This window comes from Vicugna pacos, chromosome 14, assembly GCF_048564905.1.
Source record: "Vicugna pacos chromosome 14, VicPac4, whole genome shotgun sequence".
In the NCBI taxonomy this organism is placed as follows: domain Eukaryota; kingdom Metazoa; phylum Chordata; class Mammalia; order Artiodactyla; family Camelidae; genus Vicugna; species Vicugna pacos.
The window spans coordinates 42,596,587-42,621,547 of NC_133000.1; positions in this window are offsets into that span (position 1 = coordinate 42,596,587).

Genomic DNA, 24,961 nt, shown 5'->3' on the forward strand with positions numbered 1-24,961 from the left:
ACATAGCTTCTAGGAACTGAAAGTGGTCTGTTTGCAGACTCATTGGGAAAGATGTAAACAGCCAGAATTTAACATGGGAGCCTCTTTCTTAATTCTAAGGATGGTTAAAGAAACAGATACTGCAACTTTATTTAGTGAATCTTCCCCTGAGACCCTTGGGGAAGTATGGTTCTCCCCTTAAATATCTCTTAGCAGCCCAGTAAATTGACACCTATTCCAGAAGACAATTTTTTGTGTCTGAAAAACAAACTGAGCTTAGGCTGACGTGATGTTATTCATGATTTTGAGTTGTTTCTACAGCTCGGTGCAAACTGATGACCTTGAACTGGAAAGTGCCAATGATATACTTCAAGTTCAAAGAAAATGTACTGAAGTGGAACCAAAGTGACTGAATGGAGTTACTGAGGCAGACATCAAGAAGGGCAGTCCTCAAAAGGGCAGAGATGAAAGAATAAGCCTTCTTTTGTTATATTGCTTTTCTTCAGAATAAGTCATATGGTATTTCAAAGTTATTTCCCCCACCTAGTTGCAAATGCTCGGTTTCCTCTGATAGAGAATTGTGAGTGAATCACTTTCTTGAAGCCGTATGAAGACTATTGAGTTAAATGCTTCGGAAATTATCCAGTTATAGAATGGTAGCATGAAAAGCTGTTCTTTAAAAGTTCTTGATAATGCAGTCAGTCCAGTTCAAGCCCAGGAAGTAAAAATCAGGTCAAGATGGTTAATTCCACCCACCTATCTATTTCAATTTCCATTTTCACTTTTCAACAATGCTAACAATGATGTAAAATGAGAAGAGACAAATTCAGAATAAAATGATCTGCCCAAGTCTGGTCAACAGAAAGAAAAAAAAAAAACCTGTTTCTCCCTACAGTTAGATAACTTTAAAATTTTGTATATATGAAAATCCAAGGTACCCATTAAATATTCAAATACTATAATATATCCTCCATCATAAAATTATTCAATAAAAAAACCTCAAGGAAATTAAGTTTTTATTTCATAGTTAAGAATTAATGCGATTTCTCCTTTTATGTCTTTTTTTCTCCACCAAGACTCTTATTATTATTGGCTATATTAAGAAAATTTGCTCTGAGTTCACATAAAAGATATCAGGCTGTCTGATCAGACGTCTGGTTGTTAATGAAAATAAGAAACTGACCTGTGGCCGCAACGAGGCCGTCAACAAGGAGGCAATGCAAATATGTAGAATAAAGGATGGTTTTAATTCTTTCTCCTGTGCATTCAGTCAATCGACTTCTAAGGGAAGAGTCATCACTACTGTGGTCTTGACGTGTCATCAGTATACCTGATCTGTCTCTAACTAGGCTCCATTTAGTGTTCACAGCTATCATGCATAAGATGATCAACAGAACAATGTAATAACACAATTTTCCTCTTATTTTCTCTCTTTTATTTTCAAAATATATCAATTTGAAAGATTCTCAGCTTTTATCTCTGTGCTTACTCTTTTTTAGGAACTAAATGGTCTCATAAATGGCTTATTCTGAGCCAAAAGACCCTCTGCTTGCCCATTAGTACAATGTGGCTTCCTTGTGTGAAGGACAGAAAAGGCCTCTCAAAATCTTGATTCCTATCAACCAAAGCAAAGGAGGGCTGCATCTTCATAAGCCTCTGCCTGTCAGTCTCATATCCTAACAATCTGTCCTTTTATCTCTGCAGGATGATTCTGCAAAGTCTCCTCAAATACAGACAGTCCTTGCTTTGCTTGGTTCTGATATGAATGAATTTCAGTTACCATGGTTGAGTTAAATAAAACCAGTCCACACCTCCAGATTTTAATTACCACAGGGTATCAACTGTGAATAATTGAGTAAAATACAAACTTTGCTCCTAGCTCTTCAGTCCACAAATCACTACTTAAATAATAGATGTGCATCATGATCAGTAACCAATTACCTCACTTCTATCAAAGTCTGCAGGTGATTTGTCATTGCACTTCTGTTACTGAGTTCATGCACAGCACCTAGTGCTAATATTTTTTGTCTCCTATGATAAACCCACTGCCTTTCTATAAAGGAAGGAAGGAAGAAAGAAAAATAAAAAAGAAAGGATAACTCAAGAGAGAATTTGCCAACAAAGATGTAAGTGGAGCATATAAAGAAACAAGTGACAACACTGGAAGGGAAATTACGATAGAATCACATCCTTCCATACCCAGTTGGCTGAAGACTGTTCCTAGAGCTTTACTGGCACATCTGGGCTTCCTGTGTAAGGGTCATGCAGTCTGAGCTTGCTCTCAGTAGCTCAATGCTCTTACACGGATAAGCAGGTAGACCAGGAGGCTGCTTGTGGTAGGACGTTGTAAACACACACAGAAACTGCCCACTCCAACTACCAATAAATTAGAGTTGGGTCAAAGGAATGTGATATTTGGCACCACAAGTTTCCTAGAAATACGATACAGAGGTTTATTTTCTTCTAAAGCAGAGTTTGGAAACCTTTCTTCCATGAGGGGCCAGATGATAAACAGCGTAGTCTTTGTGGGTCATCTTATGGGTCTCTGTTGCAATGACGTAGGCATTACAGAGTGAAAGCAGCCATAAACAATAAGTAAACAAATGAGCGAGTCTCAATTAAACTTTATGGACATTGAAATCTGAATTTCACAAAATACAAATATTCACTAAATTCACCTTGAAATATTACTCTTTGGTTATTTTCAATGATTCTAATGTAAAAATCTAAGCCATACAAAACAATTGGTGGGTTAGTTTTGGTCTAGTATCCACAGTTTGCTTGCCCTTGCTCTTAAAATACCAATAAAATATAAATACTCAGAGAAAATGGTGCCAAATAAATTTTTATTGATCATAATAAATCAAAGAAGTCTTCCTTTTCGAAAGAAAAATTTGGTTGAACTTCCAGATAGCAGTTCATATATCAGATTTAAGTTTTCAGGGTAGCTTTCCTCAGCCAACCCTCACAGAACAGCAGCACTGTCCCCTCATTCTGTGCTCCCCACTCCCCTTTCTTTACTTTATATTTTTCTGTAACTAGTCATCACATAAGCTTAACTAATTTGTATGTTTGTTTTTAGCTTCCTGAATATAATTTAAACAGCAGGTCAGGAGCTCCTGCTGTTTGGTTTACCAGCAAAGAGAAAAGTGACTGGAAATTAGTAGATACTCAATGAATATTTATAGCGAATTAAATAATCCACAAAGGGTGAATTGATAATCTGGAGCCTAAGAAATGCTGAGGAACTGGCAGTAGAAGGGATAGAATTGTAACTCAATTTCATAATTAATTCTTTCCAATTATTGGGACACAGATTTAAAAAAAAATCTATTTTTCCTAATTTGGGGGAAAAACCAATATTAAAGAATTATCAGAAAGTCACGTTTTCTACTCAACATGTGAGCACCTACAAAAAATGATTTTTATATAATTATTATGAGACTTCCAAGCATATGAAATTGTTATTATTCATGCCTGTGCTTCAAAGTTGGGCATTGACAGTGATCACCCTTATAGGTTCCTGTAAAGAAGCCACTTAAAAGGAAATTGTAATTATGTATAACAGAAATGTCTCCAGCTAGAATCTTATGACAATAGACCAAACAAAGATTAAGTGAACATAATTTATTGCATGATTGCTATAAAACATACTTATTTTATTATAGTAAAGAATAATCACTGTTATAAAATCCTATCTGATAAAGATTAAGTTGATACTGACCTTGCAATTTTGATACATATAAAATTTAGGAAACAATGGCTAAAATACAGATTTAAAAAATATCTACGTACAAATCAGATGTGCAGAAGGACACCTATATATTTCTATAAGTGCACTTTTGTCGTTCATAAACTTCCTTTCAAAAAGAATTTTGTCTACAAGTCAAAAGCTTACTAAGGAGACTCTTCTTGGTTAGGTTTGTTCCATGAACTGTAAAGGCTTTAATCCTAAAGACTAGCGGTTTAAGTGTGACTGAAAAAGTGCCAACAATGAAGGAGGAGAGTATAGCTCAGTGGCAGAGTGCATCCCTAGCATGTACAAGGTCCTGGGTTCAACCCCCAGTACTGCCATCAAAAATAAATAAAAACCTAAATAATACCCTCCCCCCCCAAAAAAACTGCCAGCAATTAATAGTATTAAACATTTCAAGTAATTACTTCCACTGTCATTTATTAAATCAGCATTCAGCTCAGTTTTTTACATGTGTCTTTGTCTTGATATTTCTCACAGTGTTTCAAAGAAATATGCAATATTATTTCCATCACGTATATGAGGAACACCAACATTTGGAATAATTATCATGCTAAAGAATACACAGCTCGCACAACTCTAATTGTTTTGATTTTACTAAAATAAGTAAATGTCATGCACCAAGAGGTTCTTTGGGTTGTTGATGAGGAATAAGGCTTTAAAGTCTGTAAGTCAGCCAAAAGGTGTAAAATAACTGAAATTGTTTTCTTAAAATTCCCTTACATTTTTACTAAATGCAATTTAATATGGACTAGGATAAATATACAGACAAATATATAGCTATATTTTTAAAAGTTTAGATTAAATATGGAAACCTACTTTTTGTTGGATATTTCATTGTTGTTGATACAAAATAAAATACTTTTTTTTTTTTGGTATAACTTGCTCTTATATAAAATGGAAAGTAAGTAATTAGATGTACAACTCTACTCCCTGCACAACACAGATACTGGAACTTTCTGAGGCATCAGCATTTTCACTTCTCCCAGAAGTGCTTACTCCAGAGAAATTGAGGTTGACATCACCCTCACCATTGAAACCATCATCTTCCTCTCAGCAGATATGGTTGGTTTCCTTGGGTAATATGTATAGCTAATATGACTCAAGTGTAATATAGTAAATTAAACATACTTATTCCCCTTGGTATTTAGTCATGAATTTTGTTCCTGGCATTAAACCATCTTTTGATGGGTATATCATTATATGTATAGTTCATTATCTACAAGTTTACATTAGTATTTCTGAACCACATTACTGCTGCATGATCTTAAAAGTATTCTTTTAAGTCAGGCATCAAAACTATCTGAGTGTGAAACAGAAATAATATACAATTCTTCAAAAGCTTTGACATAAAATAAAAATACATCCTATAATTCTGGTATATCAAAGACTATTTCACATGCATAAAAAAAATCCTCAAAGCCCAGGTTGTTTTCTAACACATGGAATATTATTATCAGTAGAACAAGAACTATGAAAATGTAAATAGGTTTAGTAATGTCTAAGCACAGCGAAAACAACACTCTTTTGTGATTTAATTAGTCATACATTTATATGGTTTTCAAGAAGCAAGGAGATATTTTTGTGATGTTTTCCACACATATTTCATTTGTAAGTCATGTGTCTTATAACATCGGTTTATGCATCTCATACATGAAAGTGTAGTTATCACAAAAAATATATGTGCATGGCACTCACAGCAGTTTTATTTATAATAGTTAAAACTGGAAGTCCCCCAGGTGTTCATCAGGAGGAAACTGGATAAACAGATGACTATTAAGCAATTCAAAGAAAACATGAACTATTGATATACACAATACCATGGATGAATCACCAAAATATGCTAAATAACAGAAAGTTTAGATAAAGAAATAGGGAATGTGTGATTGCATTCATATGAAGTTTAAGAATAAAGAAATTTACAAAAGTGGTTGTCTTGGAGGTGTGGAAGCTGGGGAGTGACTAGGAAGGAATCTGAGGGAAATTTCTGGAGTAATGGTAATGTTTTCTATCTTATTGGGACTTTGAATTACATATGTATATGTCTTTGTCAAAATTCATGTAAAGGTGCACTTAAGATTTGTGCATTTCACTGTATGTTAATATTGCACAAAAACTCTAAAAATTTTTGACATCTAGTTAATAGTAATCTTGGTGGTATGTCCAGTCTGAAGTGTATTTATGTCTACAGTTTTGAAATACACTAAAAAATATATGAGGGATGAGTAGAGGAATAATAATTGGATAAATATATGATAAAGTAAGTGTAACATAATTTTAACTGTAAAATTTAGCTGAGTATATGGAAGTTCACTGTATGATTCGTCTAACTTTTTAATGTATCCAAAATTTTTGTGTTATTTTGGAAAAGTGAAAATGATTAAAAACAGATATATTCAATATAACTGGACTGGTGTAATAAAAGTGGCAAGCACATAATATTAAGATATTACAGAATAGAGACAAGTAAGGCTAGCAGAGAAGCCATGGGTGGGAGAATTTTACAGTGAGGTTAGACAACAAAGAAAATGGGGTAAAAGGAAAAAGTGTGGGTGGTGCACTGACCGGTGTGGTGCTTCAAATTTGAGGTGAAGTGAGTGGTGAAATTTGATAAAGATTAAAAGTATCATTTCAAGATATCTGTGATGGAGAGAGAGTGGGAAGAAACTACTGGGTAAATTTGGAATGATAATGGTGAAGGATAAATGTTTCACTGGTTAAGAAAATTGGGCTTGATCTGGGGCATGGAGAACTAATAAAAGTTTTTCTTTTATGATTTTACTTATATTTTTGTGTTTTAAAGAGTATGTTAAAAGTTATGATAAATCAATTGGCAGTGATGAGCTGGATGAGTGGAACTAGAGAGAGACTGGAGGTAGGGAGAGCTTTATTGCTTATTAATGTGTTGTCAGAAAAAAAGTAAGTCCACTTGATAAATCCATACATTATCCGAGGTCTGTGGGCAGAAGATGATAAAGCTTCAACCAAAGTAGTAGAACTCCTGGTGTAAATCAGACCATCCCTGAGAACTGATTAACTATGTGGGGCATAGCAATTTTAATGACTCTAGTTGGAAGCCAAGACAGATGCAAGCATCGCTAATAGGACATATTCTAGATAGGATATCAATAGTGGTTTTTAATAGTAGGAAATGTAATGACCTGGTGTTGAATTATAGAACTTTTATTTAATAGTTATACCATGTATTTCATCATAGAAATATTTAATCCCAGAAAAACAGGATTTTTTTTATATTTCATATCTTAAAGTCTTTTAATATGGATAATTTGTAATTTGAGGAAATAATATGCACAGGAAAGTTAAATCTAAAAATGAGTGTTTTAGTGGGAGGGTATAGCTCTGTGGTAGAAGCTTGTCATGCACAAGGTCCTGGGTTCAATCCCCAGTACCTCCACTGAAAAATAAATAAATAGACCTAATTACCCTTCCCCCAAAAACAACAAAAATAATATTAAAAAATGAGTGTTTTAGAATATTTGTAATAAGACTTATTTTAAAAAAGAATATGCTGAATGTGAGTTTTATGTGTATTTATCTGCATAAATTTTCTGGATATTTAAGTATAGACATTTCTTAGACACTTGAGAATATGAATTTAATAGTTCTTCATACCTATCCTAAGAATAAACTTTTAAAATGCATGCTGAATTTTAAAGTAATGTCTACTACACTGAGTTTTGAAGATACGTTATAAAAAGGTAAAGCTCATGAGACATTGATCAAATAGAAACTTTCAAATTAGGAGAAATTGTTAAAATATTTATAATTTTACACGCATAAAACTAATTTACAAAACATGAAAGAGAAATAAATATAATAGAGCATATTTAATTTTTTCAGTTGCCTACTTTCTTATATTCCTAATGTGTCTCTTTAAATCATAAAATAAGTTTTAATCTTATGGCCTGGGATTTTTTTGTTCACCCACTATACTGGATAACTAGTTCCAAACTGCTGTTAAGTTGTAAATAAAAATCACATATTAAGAATTAAAAATATGTCAGGATATTATGCTGATATTTTAAAAAGTCACTCTGAACATAGCTCATCACTAATAGATTAGGTTAAAAGTGGAGGGGGGAGAGTAGAAGAAAGAATATCAATTTTGAAATTACACAGATCCCTAGATTTAAAATCTACCTTAACTACTTAACTAAACGGTAGAAATTAAGAACATTTCTTAGCCTCTGTCAAAGTCAAAATGATCAAGGATATACTCTCAGGATAGTTTTTTTGTACAAAGTAAATGAAATTTTGTGTGTGATAGTGCTTGGAAGTTGCTACTTAAAATATATGTCATGTTGGGGCAGGGGGCAAGATGGAAGAATAGAAAGATCCAGGGCTCCCCTCCTCTTATACACACACCAAAATTACAACTACATATAGAACAATAGTCTCTGAGAATAACCTAAAGGCTAGCAGAAAAGACTTTCACAACTAAGGATAAAAACAAAAAGTCACCACTGAGACAGGGAGGTGGGGTTCAGATGCATCCACAGCCCCCACACTGCGAATCAGGGCTGGGGTGGGTATCACAGCTGTGGTGGTCCTCCCGCAGGAGCAAAGGCTCCGACCCCCACATGACTCTCCTCAGTCTGGGTATTTATGTCAATTCCAGACTCACAGATACAGGGAGTAGATGGCTGGCTGCCAAAGGGGAGAGAGGTGGAGAGTTGGACAAAATAGGTGAAGGGAATTAAAAGGAACAAACTTCCAGTTATAACACACGTAAGTCCCAGGGATATAATACACAGCATATGGAATTTAGCCAACAGCACTGTAATAATTTTATATGGTTATACACGGTGACCAGACTTAAAGGGGTCAACAATTCAAAATGTTTTTAAACAAAAAAATCACTGTTGTACACTTGAAACTAACATAATATTGTACATAAACTATACTTTAATAAAAAAAGTCATTGATGAGATAATTTTATCATTCTCAAATGATTGCTTACTGGGAACAAATAACACAGATTCGCAATAATTTTCTTCTTCTTGAAAGATCCTATTGAGAAAATTATTCTGGTAATGGCAATCTTTGGTTTACAGTTTGTCTTTTGAATCTTACAAAAGCTATAAAGAAGAATTTCATAGTAATATAAAGTTTATATTGATAAATAGTATATTATGCATATATATATACATACATGTATACGTATGACTTGCTCATTCTTTTATATCTACTAATATTAGTTAAATAGGTTGCAATTTAAATATGGCAGATATTTACTGGGTGTCTACTCTATGTGACAATTGTTTCTGATGTTAGAAATGTAAAGTTCCCATCTCCAAGTTGCTTACTATTTAAAAGAGAGTCTATTACATTAGCACAAATACACTCATGAATTTATACTCATAGTTCTGAATATTTGCTAATGTTCCCTCAGATTTAAGATATGTGTTGATCTCTTTCCTTGTGTGTTAATATTGCATTTCTTGTTATCACATCAGTTTCTATTTAAGCTCAGGCGTGAGTCTGAATTGCACTGGCTGTGAAAAGAATATGTAAGGATCTGATCAAATTGTTCATGAGTCCTCATCTACACTGTGATCAGAACTGTTCTGATTTATTACATGATATAATTTAATACTCTGAGGTAGAATTAGTATCTTCATTTCAGAGATATAAAGTTACATGTGAATATAGTGTTACCAAATTTACAAATACTCAAAAATTATTTAATCATGGAAATGCCAACAATCTACTTTATAAATATGTAAGAAGTGAGAAAATGTCAGCTTTGCTAATCGTTTAGTTTTAAACAAAATACCTACTCTCCAAAAAAGTGTAGTGTATAAAACAAGTAAAAAAAAAAATCAATGCAGGAAAATTTAGAATGCAAAATAAAAAGAAGGTTTCTGCTTACAAGAGAATGAGAATAATAGCCAATCTGGAAAAATTGCAACAATAACACTATTTTTTTGCATTGCTGGACTTAAACGAAAGAAAAAACTTCAAGGGTACAGCCAAATAGCTGAAAGAACAGTGAGGGAAAAGCCGGGTAGAGTTTGCCAAGTAAGTATGAAAGCCAGTATTCCTTTGAGGCAAATGTCTACACCTAAGATAGGATCTGGAGCATTTGCCTTGGGCCCCTAACACAAAGTGGGAGAATGATCCAGAGACTTTGCAGTAAGCCTGGAGCATTGAGGAGGCCTGAGGTAGCTATGTTACTGGTGGTTCTTCGTTGAAGCTGACTCATGTTTGCTGGAGAAAAGTGTGAAAGAATTTCAAACTACAGTGGAACCAGAAAATATGAAATGGAGAATCTCAAGCATGTGTCCTCAGGAAGATGAAACTTAAGACTGATTTCTTACAAATGCCTGATTTAGAGAAGACTGAAGCTTGTCCCCTGACCAATGAACACCTGCCAAGAATCTCTTCCCATCCTCAAGCCAATAAACTAACTTCTTGGACTCTAGCTGGAGTCTTCCTTCTTTGCACCCCTTACCCATAAATACAGCCTACCCTAAACCCTTAATACACCAACTTGCAGCTTGCTAGGGATCAAATTTCCAGAATTGCAAATCTGTCTGCTATTCCAGAATAAACGCAATTTCTGGTAATTCCAGTTACTTTTGTATTTTGGTTGACAAAAATCATCACCAATTTAGGACCCCAAAATCTTCACAGAGTATGAAATAAACTATAACTTCAAAATAATCTTACCCAACAAAAAAGAATCAAACTAAGATGAATGAGACTTGCCAGAAACAATAAACAATGATCAACAGACAGACTTTCAAGCTTTTAGATGTTGGAATTATAAGCTACAGAATATAAAAATAAATACTTGCAATATTTTAAGAAAAAGTAGATCATTGTTTTTAAAAAGCAAGTAAAATAAAAATATCCACAGTTATCATATAGCTCAAGAAAGTCAAAGAGAAGTTTCAGAAATGGACAATGTTGAAATTTCAAATTCACAGGGATCTCTTCTGCTGACAGATTAGCTCGTATCAGAGGAAGTATCTCCACAAGAGGAACAATAAAGTGACAGTTTTAAAATACAAAACTTAGCTGTTTAAAGACATGAGAGACTTAAAAAGACAGCTAACGCTTAGGAGGAAGAAGTCCCAGATAGAAGGGATGTGAATTAAAAGGAGCTTAACATTCTTTGCCATTTTCCCCTCAAGGAACAGCTCATGCAGAGGCAGGACTAGGCTGAGAGTCCTGGTCCAGGCTTCTCGGCAGCCTTGTGGGGTTGGAGAGACGCTAATTGTAGTTCAAGGCGACCAACGTGATCAGGACTTTAGACTCAGGGAAGAGAATGAGGGCATCAGTGTTTCTCTTCTCTGAGCACTTGCTAGTTTCTAAGACATATATGATGATGAGAGGCAGAAATCCAGGCAGAAAATAGAAGCTAAGACACTAAAATTCAGATAGGCTTGGTTCTATTGTGGTGAAAATAAAATGGCATTCAGGGCCCACCAAGGACGAATAGCCCTGCTATAAATACTGACAGCAAACCAGGAAGAGGGCAGTGCTCACAGATTCTCTGTCTTAGTCTCGAATCATCCAATGCTTGTTTGGGAGAAGGTGTTTTGCTCCTACTCAAGTGTCTTTCAAAATGAAAGTAAATTATCTCTGAGAGAACATAAGTGTGACCAGTGTCTTTATGTTCTCATATACACTATTCATCATTTTTTTTTCAGAAATTGCTTGGTATGCTATGCTACCTACTAGATATTTGCAGCAAACTTGTAAAATATTTGAACTATTCCTTTTAAAATAGAGAAACTGAGAAGAGCACCTTGTAAGCTGTTTCTACTGAACTTTGCAAAATACAGTGTAGGCAGTTAGTTCAAGAAACTGAAATAAAATATGCAGTAATTGGGGGGAAAAGGAATTAATATGTCATTCTTCACCAGTATATACATGATTAAACACATAAAAAATTCAAAATACCAAAAAAGTTCAATCTCACGCTAAGAGAAATGCAAATGGAATGACAAGAACGTGGAGGTTCATTATACAATTTTTCTACTTTTGTTATGCGAAAATTTTTCACAATAGAAAGATTTTTGAAGATAGAAAATTTGTTGACAAGGCGATGAAAATGGCACTATTTGTCTAATTTGGTGGTACTATAAATTCTTAAAAACTATCTAGGAAGAAATTGGCTCATATGTCAAAAAGACTTAACCTTCCCACCCAGTAATTTTTCTTCTAGTTATCTGTACAAATGGTCAAGGGTTAGGAAAAACTCTTAAGGCATGCAGATACTAATGATGGCATTATTTATAGAAAATAAAACGGATTCCACCAAAGTGTTTGATACTAAGATTAAGCTCATGTAAACTGTGGCATTTCCACATGAATAAGAATTAGTAAGCTCCTGGAAGTGATGTATTTTTAAAAATATAATGAAATATAAATTTATAAATGTAAGATAAGTAATAAATAAAAGCAACAAAATAACTAAGTATGTAAATAAATCCAAATATAACTGTATTTAGATTCTTATCTAGATAATGCCATAGTGAAAGAGATGAAGGCAAATATAAATAGATAATCTCTATATAAATGTAGGTATAGAGTTGTGGTTCTACACAAACATATATATACATACATTTACACAGAAATTTGAGAAAGGAAATAATACCGTGTTCCGTTAACAGTGGTAACAATGATTGTTTTTAGGTTATAAGCTCATGATTGGCTTTTCTTTTACGTACATTCTTGTATATTTACCAGGTTTTCAATATATGTTGATAATTAGAATGAAACAAAATGTATCTCCAAAAAATACTGTTTTTATGAGAACAAAACCAAATTATTTTTATTGCCATGGGACTGTCCAATCAACCAACCTCAAAAAATAAATCCAGTAGAGATTTTTTGACACAAATATTTTCCATTAACCAATAGCACTAAATTTTATTTCATAGCTTACATGAATTACACATAAGTATAAGATAGTCCAAGCACTTGAGAGTAAGCAAGTCATGTTTTACTTTTAAACCAACCTTCCAAAGGATTTATGATGATTCCTGTGTAATTTGTAATAAAATTCTTACCAAAACAAGAGCAAATTTATTGGCACAACTTATTGTGTTGGTTTAAATCTGCATTTGATTTCAGTTGACAGCATTTATAAAATTTGTTCTTATAAAAATAGTTTTTTAATGTATTACCTTTAAAAAAACATATTTAATTTTATATGTCCCCCCATTTCTCATTCATACTAGAACAAATGTGAGTAAACATATGAATGATTTTAATTGGCCTTAAATATGCTATAAATTACTACATTGTTACAGATTTATTTTTCAGTATTTTCCAGTTACAGCAGTGAATTAAATAAACCATACTTTTCAAAACATACTGCTACTTCATTTTATGACTTGGTTCTTTTCTCGCATATGATTCATGCGATTTTTAATTCTTGAGTTTTTTGTATTGGCATAAAAGGCATTTATTTTATACATAATGCTGTTCATGTAAGTGCCATTTATATGCATATCTTTTGTCCTTGTCTCCTTCCCTATCACATCACTATTATTTCATAGAACCCCTGTTGTCTCATGCCTCCAAAGTTCCTGTTGCCTTGACCTTATTCCACAACATGATTACAAAAGTCAGCCCAGGTTGCTGCCGAGTTCTCTGACAGTCTTTCTGACACTAAGCAAACATTTTGGAAGGCCTTGTATTAGTGTAGCCTCTTTATACATGCCATCTCATTTAATCATTGCAATTGTTGCAGAAACAGAATATGACATTGAGAAAGGGTGAAGCAGACTAGGGATTTTAAATGACACTCCTGGATTTGAGTAGGCATCTCTCTGATTTCAAAGAGACTTTCTCCACTAGGAGCGTCACCTGCTTTCAAGGATGTCTACATTTCACCTCAGGATCTATTCAGCTAAGCCTTTCACTGAAGTCAGCTTGTATCTTTCCTCCACCACCATGCTGCTTTCATTTCTCCAAGGGCTCTATTCCAGCCATGAGGGATTTCTCTCCATTTCTGAAGACATCACACTTCTTCAACTGTAAACCCTTACATCTCAGGTAGAATTTACCACCACCCTACTCTGCCACTCTGATGATGTGCTAAACTAATGCCTAATAGTTCTTCAGATTTCAGCTAGGTAAAACAAACAAACAAAAAAAGACAACAAACACATTCTCTGTTCTTGTCTACTTTTCTAGACTAAATGAGAATGGTCCTGATCTCACTTGCAAATCCCATCTTGTGATGCTCATTTTATTCACAATTTTTTTTAATTTAATTTTTTTTAATTTTTCCATTAAAAACAAAATAAGGTTTAATGATAAGGTTAACTCATTTACTTTAAGGAGAGATGCACATTAGAATTAATCTGATATAAATGATCAGTCACCAATCCTTCATACTGCCTCTAATTAAAAAATGTTAAATGTTCTCGAAAAGATATCAGGTACTACACACTAAAAATAAATCTTCAACATCACCCTAAGACCAAAATCATTAAGCCTTATGGTAATGGAAGGGGCAATGATATGCATTTATACAAGTATTAATGCAAAGTTTATGCACCAGTGAATTTATAAGGTCAGTTTTAAAAAATATGACTTTCAAGGATGGCCAATATCTTTTTTATATTTTCAAAAGTACTTACATTCCAAAGTAAAACAATCCAAACTTATTTTTAAATGTAAGCAAATTTGTTTAAAATTCATAATTGTAGAGACTTACTAATACTGTATTTGGCAAACTTCAAGAGGGAACCTCAAAAGATTAAAAAGCATCTTTAAAAAGATTCCCATATGATTATGGTAAGGGTGTGCAGAAGTTTAGAAATTAGAAATTTGTTCTGTTAAGCAAAATGACAAGTTAATTGTTTGTTCTTAATAATATATCATGGGGAACCACTAACTGTATCTGTGAAGTTTAATAAGCAAGGCTTAAAGAGATGAATATAAAATACCTATTTAGACAGGCACCCATTAGCAAAGTCAGTCCATGAACTATTGCAGGTGAGCACAGAAAACTCAAGGAAGGTAAGCCATCATATTTGTAAATTTACTCATGACATACATATTGGAAACTAATGCTGTGTTTGGTAGAGATTATGCATAGCCCTTGAAGAGATCTTTTTCTTAAAACAAGTATTGTATTTTAAAATCACCATAGTAGAAGGTACAATTCAATATACAGATTTTGAAAATGAATGTGGACAAGGACTGGGGGTGGCATAAATGAAAAAAGTCAAGGATGGCTGGTGAGATTGTGGAAGATTATTTTTCTTATGCAGAGTTTTCTACTGTGCTATATCGTGAATTAACAAGCCAAACCCTGAGACCGCAGCTTTTAAAATACACAAGTACTTTATGCAAGCTTATGCCCTGCTGGCCACCATGGCCAATTGATTTCGAGGTGTCCCTTGGACAGCAGTCCCCAAAACTGGGGCTTCAGATGAGGGTATCAGCTCCTGTCTGGGAGACACGGGTGAGCTGCAGGCAGACAGACAGCACAAGGAGGATGTGCACGAGCCTAGTTCCCCGGGAGCACATTCTAGTCCACAGGGCCCTAGAGCTGTACCTGCCTGTCAGGCCAAAGCTCCCGGACCAGCAAAGTCTTCTCCTTCCCAGAAAGCCTGGGGGGCGGGCGGGGAGGGGTTGTGTCTGTGCAGTGCAGCTGGCGTAGCACAATCTCTCCCACTGCCACACTCCTCTGGGATCCAGAACGCAAGCCCCGCGGCCACCAGAGCCTGGTGACCAAGGAGTGGCCCCAAGGTGGCAGCCGCAAAAAGGGGCTTCCAGACTCGCCCCGGGGACCCCGGACCCTGGAGGCGGCTGCAGAGGGAGCACGCGAGGATGGGGCCCGCCAGTCTCCACCCCGGGAGCCACCTCAGGCCCCCAAATGCCTGTAGATCAGACACCTGCCCCCACGCCAACCCCAAGACTAGCAAACGGGCCTCTCCCACACCAAGTCTGGGCACCCCTGTTGGTGCTTTGCCCCTGGCCTTGGGGCTTGGGGGTCCCAGCACCACAGCCCAGAACGATATAGCCTTCTGTGAGGCTGGAGGCCCCGCAGCCGGTTGGTTTTCAAAGCTAGATCTTTTGGGGTCCGGTATCTCAGGGGCAGGTCTTAAAAGTGAGGCATGCCAGATGTAGGGTTCACACCCCTTGCTCCTCAGTGAGAAGCTGTGGGCCTCCACACAGCGGGAGGGGAGGTGCGGGTGGGTGCGGGGCTTTATGCCAGATTGTGTCCCGCCTTTTCCTACCTGCTTGGATGTGGAGCATCTCTCGCTTGGGAATGCTAGGAGTGGCTCAGCCAGCCTTTAGGTATTTTCCAGAAAAAGCTGCACCGTGTGTAGCTGTAGATTTGGTGTGCTTGTGGGAGGAGGTGCGTTCAGGCTCCTCTTCCACTGCCTATTCATAAATAATTTTGTTTGCTATTTGTTTTCCCAGGTTAACCTGGCAACTCTGTGAGGTATGGGTAATATTCATACTGTTCACTGTGGCACACAAGTTAACACAGAGCCTGGCACAAAACAGATGTGTGATATGTCTATCATTGTAGAACGTGTGGATGTGTGAATACAGAAGAAAGCAGAGGGAAGGAAATGACAGTGCTCTGAATTTTCATAGCATCTCCAGAAAATATACAAGGGTTGTACCTGTAGTTTATCAGTCCCATAAGATATCATCTGCATCCCAGTAATTATGGAGCTGAAGAGAAATTTAATGAAATTTTTATATAGCCTTATAAAGCACAATATACCTATGTAAATAATTAAAAACACACCAAGTATTGTATATCATTATAGTGGATTGTAACACTGTACTCTATTGTATTGCGTTGCATTATTTTTCAATTAGTCATGCCAAGTAAATTCCAATTTTTTGCTATTATGCATTTTTTCTTCTGATTTCTGTTTCTTTTTACATTTTAATTCCCTTCGCCTTATTACCTTTCAAGAAAAGAAAACACAATTTTAAGATAAGATCTTAACACCTATTTAGAGATAACACAAGTTAATAAAGGTACAGAAAACACTCTTTAAGCAATAAAAGCAGGATGCAATACTAAGGATTACTTTGAAAATGTCCTGTTTGTTCTTTAAATCTCTTGAAATACTGGACTTCTCTAAGTTTCTGCTGCAGGAAAAGTAGGTTCTCTGAGATTTGTATTAAGTGTCAGATTTTTGTCTAAGTTTGTGGAATGTGTTTAATGTCCGGTTCCTAGAGGCTGAGAATATAGTAAGAATTCCTGAAGTTTTCTTCAAATTTTTTTTTCTATTTTAATACGTATTTAAGCAGGGGTATCTTTTTATACCCCCTGTATTATCATACTCTTTTAACCTCTGGATTACTGGATACGTGTAACAATAACAAAATGGTATTATTCAATTCTAAAATGAGAGATTCAGAATCCCTAAGAAAATTCAATTACTAAAGAATTTCTTCAATCTCAACAGACTACTGTGTAAGATTATAGAAATTAAAATGCTGGCAAACAGCTTAACTCAATAGGCTCTTTATTCTCATATTCTTTTATGTGATGGCGATTGTATTTAAAGTCACCAGGTTTAAAAAATTTTAATTTGTCATTTAAATTTTTGGCTGTTTAATAAATAGCACAAAGATTTTTGTATTAATATTAATTTACTGTTATTGTTCAATCCTAGTCATAGGCTGGACTGATTCAATCAACATTCTTTTATTTATTTATTTTTTTAAATGATATGAGCAGATTTACAAATGGAAGTGATCTGATATGGGCATTCTTTCTGTAGAATGCAGTGTTCTTTAAAAACAAATGCCACTCATTTGACCTTAAAATATGATAAACATGTATAAAATCACTATCCATTTATGAAATCTGAGACTTGGATGAATGTATTTATTGAAAGTCACTGGAAATCAGGATATTTACTTTTACAGGTAACCTATTACAATGTTCCAATAAAATTTGCATGCTTTTGCTTCAAAAGATGCAATTTATGTCATGTGGTGTAAGCTATTTGGTATTTATTACTTTCATAAGGACTGTATGGATACAGGTTAATTGATTTGTTTTCTTAGCTTGAAAAAATGTTTTTGATATTTTAGTATAATTTCTGGCTATTTTTGAGTCAGATTTGTATTTAAGATATTTTCTGCTTTACCATTTTATAAAGGAGGGTTTTAAGGCACATCTGTTTTGGGGAGAACTTCTGACATGTTCTCTTAAGTAGTAACATTAAAGAAGGAATGAGGAGTGGAGGGAATGTGAGAGATTAATGCCATTTCACTCGTTCTTAAAGCACCAAATTATTTACCCTTTTTAGCTGATAGTGATGTCTTTTAAAATATATATTAATATTCTAGTGCTTATTTAACGTGATAGCTACTAGAAATCAACAGCCCAGTAAATAGGAGTAAAACTCTTCAAAAAATTAAACTAATGAAAACCATCTAATAGCCCCAAGATCTTTTCTTGACAAATAAAAAGGGGAATGGGTCTGGTTCTCTACTGATTACACAAACTGTTTCCCTTCAGCTGCTGTTTTGGGATCTCACTTCACAGTGGTTAAAGTCAGCCTTGTTGCTTCCTCATGATTCTTTAGCAACAGAGTACCCTTAATAGAGGTTAAATATGCAATCACAATCTATTGTTGTCAACCATATTTTTTACATGTATATTACATACATTATGGATAATTATATCACTTATTAGACACAAACATACAATTATATTCTTTGTCTTGTGTACTTGATGAAGAAAATTAAGACAAGCGTAAAAAAGTATGAAGAGGACAAACATTCATGGAGATTTTTCCACTAACTACAGAAGAGTAAATTCAAATGTATGCATTTGGCTTTAAATGAAGTATTCACTTCCTTTTAAAGGCAACATCGGTAAGTACAAGTAAATTTGTAAATGAGAGCCGTCACAATCTTTACACTCGTTTATAGTCTATTTATTGGTCGATTTTCTTTCAGATTCTAAACTCCTCAAAAGTAAAGTCTCTCTTCGTGCTATTACTCTCAGCAAGCATGTGTCTGGCATATTATTTTCCCTTTACTCAGAAATGAAATATATTTTTCAGTCTATCCAACAGACTACTTAGCCTGGGTTTTCTAAGCAAGTGCTTTCAATCCTCCCCCAACGCATTTCATATGAAGACTTATAGATGATGCAGAAGAGCTATAAGATTTAAAGATGAGTAAGAAGCAAAAGCAGCAACTCCAGACTGAAAAAAAAAAGAAAAACAGGAGGTGTCCTAATTTTGCCCTAACTCTTAAATCTTAATGAACTAAGTAAGCTAAGTTTATGTGAAATTTGTTACTATTATACAGATGACAATAGTAAAATCACGCCATGGTATGGTACAGATCTAGAAGATGTACCTTTGTTGTTATCCATGCCTCCCACTGCATACAGAGTTCCAACTGTAGATTTTCTAGGTTTAGTTCTTGGACTTTGCATTAAAGTTCTTCTTTCTGGCAGTAGATGGTATTTCATTGCTTCCAGAATCAGCTTTTGACATTCCAGGTCATTCTTAAATAACGCATGGTTTTCTAGGTCAGCCAATATCTGTGAATAATAGACAATCACTGTTAATAATGCTTTTTATAAGGATGAGCATAAGGCATCAAATTAAACTTAGAAGCTTAGTGCCTATGATATTACCTCTCTACTGAGAGGGATGCAAAATGTAGTAAGAATGAATTATATTGACAAATATGAATGAAATGCACAGCTTCCAAGAGAAACAGAATGGACATTATTTTTGATTCCATGTTATTATTCATTTTGTCACACAGAATATAAAGGAACTTCTAAAGATCGCTTTTTCCATTTCCTTCCCGTTTATGAAAGCTCTTCATAAATCACATATAGTTACTCATTTGGCCATAAACATGTCTGGTGAAGTAAATTAAAAAATAATCTTCAACAAATTAGATGCTAACAAGCCTATCATAATATTCATGTATTTACTTTAAGATGTTTACTTTAAGATATAGTTTAAATCCTTTTCAAATTTAAAAGAACTCGACAAAAATGAAAAAAAAATGTTCATTACATCTTTTTAATTACGTGAGCAGTTGAAAAGCTGTATATCAGGCAGGGTAATAGTTTCCAATGGTGAAACTAAAAAAAATCATATGAAAAATCCAGCACCTGAGGGAGCAGCAAGGAGAGATCAGAGTTTTAAGCTCTGTTATGCCTCTTTAACTACAGCAAGTTGTTTTCTCTGCAAATTCTTCTCTGTACGTTTCTTTGAACATATTCACCATATCTTTTATTTTTCCACTTTCTCTATCCTTCTTTAAACTTTATTTTCCCTTGATTCTTTCAGTATCACATTCTCTCTTTTTGTCATGAATCCTGTTTCATTTCAAAGTGAGTTAAATCTGTCACACAGATTTAGAAAATAAGAAGTAGAAAATTTAACATTGATTGACTCACTCACCTTTTCTTCTACATTGACAAGAAACTGTATCACATCAGTACCCAAATGTTTATTGAGTGAATGCATTAATATGTGACAGGAGCATATAATTAAGCAATTGATTGTAACACTATAACTTAAGCCTTAATTAAATAAATTTATTTAGCCATTGTGATACATAAGTTACTTTTGGAAGGGTCGGGAAGAATATAAAAACACATAAGATACTCATATATATGAGATGTGGAAAAGATAACGGAATAGCTCTGAGGCTGAATGAGGAGTGTAATATATTAGCATTACCAGATGCTTTGGAGTATTGAAGGGAAGATGTTTAAAATCTTGCTTATACTTCTCTTCTTATATAATGAAACTTTAGTTGCCTTCATACCATTTCATTCTTTTTTTAAAAGACTACTATTTTACTTGTCAAATGTTAATAAGTAGAAACCTTAATTCAATAGAGTTGGGAGACTAGAAGGGAGAGCTCTCATATTCTGTGACAATGACAGAGCCCAACAAGAAGAAGAGACCTCTTCTTTCCTGGTAAGGACTCAGTCAACAAAAAGCCAAGAACTCTGTTTCCTAGGGCCTTCCCAACTTCCTTTTCCCCCTATAGGTGAGCTCTCCTTTCCTTGCCATGCAGGGACTTGCATGTGACTCTCCAGCATTGCGACCCAGAATTGCTATTCTTTACTGCTCCCAAATAAACCCAACTTTGCTGGAGAAACATCTGGCAATCTATTTGGTCCAGGCCAATATACTTTTTAAGTAATTTTTAACTACCAAAGAAAATAACACTTTCTAACAAGGCCCCAGTGGTCTTTATATAATAGACCTTTAAGAGAAAGGAGGATAGAGAGAGAGAGAGAGAGAGATTTATTTTAATGTGACTCTGTCATCTGTGTATCAGAATATATTTTTCCTATGTTTAAGTTTTTTCTTTTCTTTAAAAGAAAAAATAAACTTATGTCTGTCTAAATGTGACTCTCAATTTTTTTTTCTTTTATTCTCTCTCTGTTTACCTTTTTTGGGGGAAGATTTTGGATTAGTTGATCATAAAAAACTGTTCTTGCAGTAGGATTACACTTTAGGTATATTTTATCCAAATAAACAATTAACTGATTCCAAATAAAGGAGGGAAAAAAAAGAGAAAACAATGTTAAAGTTATGTGCTTCTTTTCTATGTTTTTCCTTGGAAAATTATAACTCAGAATCAAAAAATTACTGGGTAGATCGTGTAATGGCTTAGGTTTTCAGATAAGTAGATTCATAATGTAGATCTTTAAAATGTGACATGAACGTGTAGGGTTATTTATATTGAAAAGAGTTCATATAGTATTTCTGATATTTTAACTAACTAGAGTTGATTAGCTTTGGCTTAAAATTAACTCATGCCCTCTTTATTTTATCACCATGTAAAAATAACGTTAGCATAATATTTTAATAAATAAAAGACGAGTTTAAAGTTTATTTTAAACTTTAAAACATGTCTATATTAGTGGCATGGGGCCTGTAAGCAATAATTAATATAATAAATAGCTTAAGATTACCAAAATACCAAAATTGTTTAAATGAAATTTCAGTTGCTTAACATCTTATATACAGGTTTAATCTTGTGAGTTTTGTTTTCAATGGAGGTACTAGGGATTGAACCCAGGACCTCATGCATGCTAAGCATGTGCTCTACCACTGAGCTATTTCCCTCCCTATTAATCTTACAAATTCTTATGGTTACTTACTGTGTTGGCTTAACATTAAAATTTTTATTTAATTTGGACAATTTTTAAAAATAGACAAATATTAAGTTGATTAATTAATAACTCTTCAATAACTTTGATTTTTAAGTGATAAAAAGTTACAAACTTTGATCACTAAATTATTTCTAAATTTCCCTAATCCCTTATTTTATATATAAAATGGACTTAGATGAACAGAATGCACAACATGTCTTAAATGTTAGTTTATCTTATAACATTTGTTAAAATGAAATAAAATATGTGTTCTTGGAAAAAAATGAAGTAGACAGGTCTTTTTTTGTTTGTTTCTAGTCTTCCTTGTGGTTGAAAAACAAAAGTTATTGATTCAGATAAAATTATATAATTAATACAAAAGACTACAGAGAAATAGGATGTAAGGCAAATACTGTGTATTTTAAAAATAAAATAAGATGATACATGCACTGATGACAAAGCTGAAGCTAAAAACATCAAGTTTATCATCTATTTGAATAGCTAAATATTTATATATTTCTAAACACACACACAAAACTGTATAAGGATTACTACAAATTTATAAGTAATAGATAATTATAAAATAAAATGTAAGAAATCCTGTAAAAATAAAGTAGCAGAAGATAGTCAACTCTAAGTGCCTAGGTTTAAAATGCTTTCAAGTAAAAATTTTTAAAGAGAAATACATTTATCAATATTCATAGATGTATACATTTAAAAAAAGATGTTATAAATTATTTAAAATATGACCTGGAAAATAAACAAAATAAAGTTAAAATTTGTACTTTAGTTCTATAAAATTGGTAAGGTATTCTGTACTTAAATGATGTTTTCCATTTTATTAACAAAATATTCTGTAAAATTTCTTAAATTTCATATACTCTAAATCATTTGACAAGATCCTTTTTTTTAAACATTTTTATTGAGTTATAGTCATTTTACAATGTTCTGTCAAATTCCAGTGTAGAGCACAATTTTTCAGTTACACATGAACATACATATATTCATTGTCACATTTTTTCTCTGCTGTGAGCTACCACAAGATCTTGCACATATTTCCCTGTGCTATACAGTATACTCTTATTTATCTATCCTGCATATGCCTATCAGTATATACAGATTTTGAAATCCCAGTCTGTCCCTTCCCACCCCCATCCCCCTTGGTAACCACAAGTTTGTATTCTATGTCTATGAGTCTGTTTCTGTTTTGTATTTATGGTTTTGTTTTGTTTTGTTTTTAGATTCCACATATGAGCGATCTCATATGGTATTTTTCTTTCTCTTCCTGGCTTACTTCACTTAGAATGACATTCTCCAGGGACATCCATGTTGCTGCAAATGGCGTTATGTTGTCATTTTTAGGGCTGAATAGTATTCCATTGTATAAATATACCACTTCTTTATCCACTCATCTGTTGATGGACATTTAGGCTGTTTCCATGACTTGGCCTTTATAAGTAGTTCTTCTATGAACACTGGGGTGCAGGTGTCTTTTTTAAAGTAAGGTTCCTTCTGGATATATGCCCAGGAGTGGGATTCCTGGGTCACATGGTAAGTCTATTTCTAGTCTTTTGAGGAATTTCCATACTGTTTTCCACCATGGCTGCGCCAAACTGCATTCCCACCAGCAGTGTATGAGGGTTCCCTTTTCTCCACAGCCATTTCAGTATTTGTCATTTGTGAACTTTTGAATGATGGCCATTCTGACTGGTGTGAGGTGATACCTCATCATAGTTTTGGTTTTCATTTCTCTGATAATTAGTGATATCGAGAATTTTTTCATATGCTTATTGATCATTTGTATTTCTTCCTTGGAGAATTGGTTGTTTAGGTCTTCTGCCCAATTTTTGATTGGGTTGTTTGTTTTTTTCTTATTGAGTCGTATGAGCTGCTTATACATTCTGGAGATCAAGCCTTTGTTGGTTTCAGTGTTTGCAAAAATTTTCTCCCATCCTGTAGGTTTTCTTTTTGTTTTACTTATGATTTCCTTTTCTATGCAGAAGCTTGTAAGTTTAATTAGGTCCCATTTGTTTATTCTTGCTTTTATTTCTATTGCTTGGGTAGACTGCCCTAGGAGAACATTTTTGAGATGTATGTCAGGTAACGTTTTACCTATATTTTCTTCTAAGAGGTTTATTGTATCTTGTCTTATGTTTAAGTCTTTGATCTATTTTCAGTTTATTTTTGTGTATGGTGTAAGGGAGTGTTCAAGCTTCACTGATTTACATGCTGCTGTCCAGTTTTCCCATCACCATTTTCTGGAGAGACTGTCTTGATTCCATTGTGTATTCTTGCCTCCTTTGTCGAAGATTAGTTGACCAAAAGTTTGTGGGTTCATTTCTGGGCTCTCTATTCTGTTCCATTGGTCCATATGTCTGTTTTTGTACCAATACCATGCTGTGTATTGTCTGAAGTCTGGGAAAGTTATTCCTCCAGCTTCTTTCTCTCTCTTCAGTAATGCTTTGGCAATTCTAGGTCTTTTGTGGTTCCAGATAAATTTTACTGTGATTTGTTTTAGTTCTGTGAAATCTGTCCGGGGTAATCTGATAGAGATTGCATTGAATCTGTAGATTGCCTGGGGCAGTATGACCATTTTAACAATATTGATTCTTCCAATCCAGAAGCATGGAATATCTTTCCACTTTTTAAAGTCTTCTTTAATTTCCTTCATCAGTGTTTTATAGTTTTCTGTGTGTAAGTCTTTCACCTCTGTGGTTAAATTTATTCCTAGGTATTTTATTACTTTGAGTCTACTTTAAAGGGGATTGTTTCTTTACTTTCTTTTCATTGTTGATTCATTGTTAGTGTAAAGAAATGCAACTGATTTTTGTACATTAATCTTGTAACCTGATACCTTGCTGAATTCTTGGATTAGTTCTAGTATTTTTTGTGTTGACCTTTTAGGGTCTTATATAGATAGTATCATGTCATTGGCATATAGTGACACTTTTACCTCTTCTTTTCCAATTTGGATCCCTTTTATTTCTTTTTATTGCCTGATTGCTGTGACTAGGACTTCCAAGACTATTTGAATAGGAGTGGTGATAGTAGGCATCCTTGTCTTGTCCCAGATTTTAGTGGGGAGATTTTGAGTTTTTCACTAT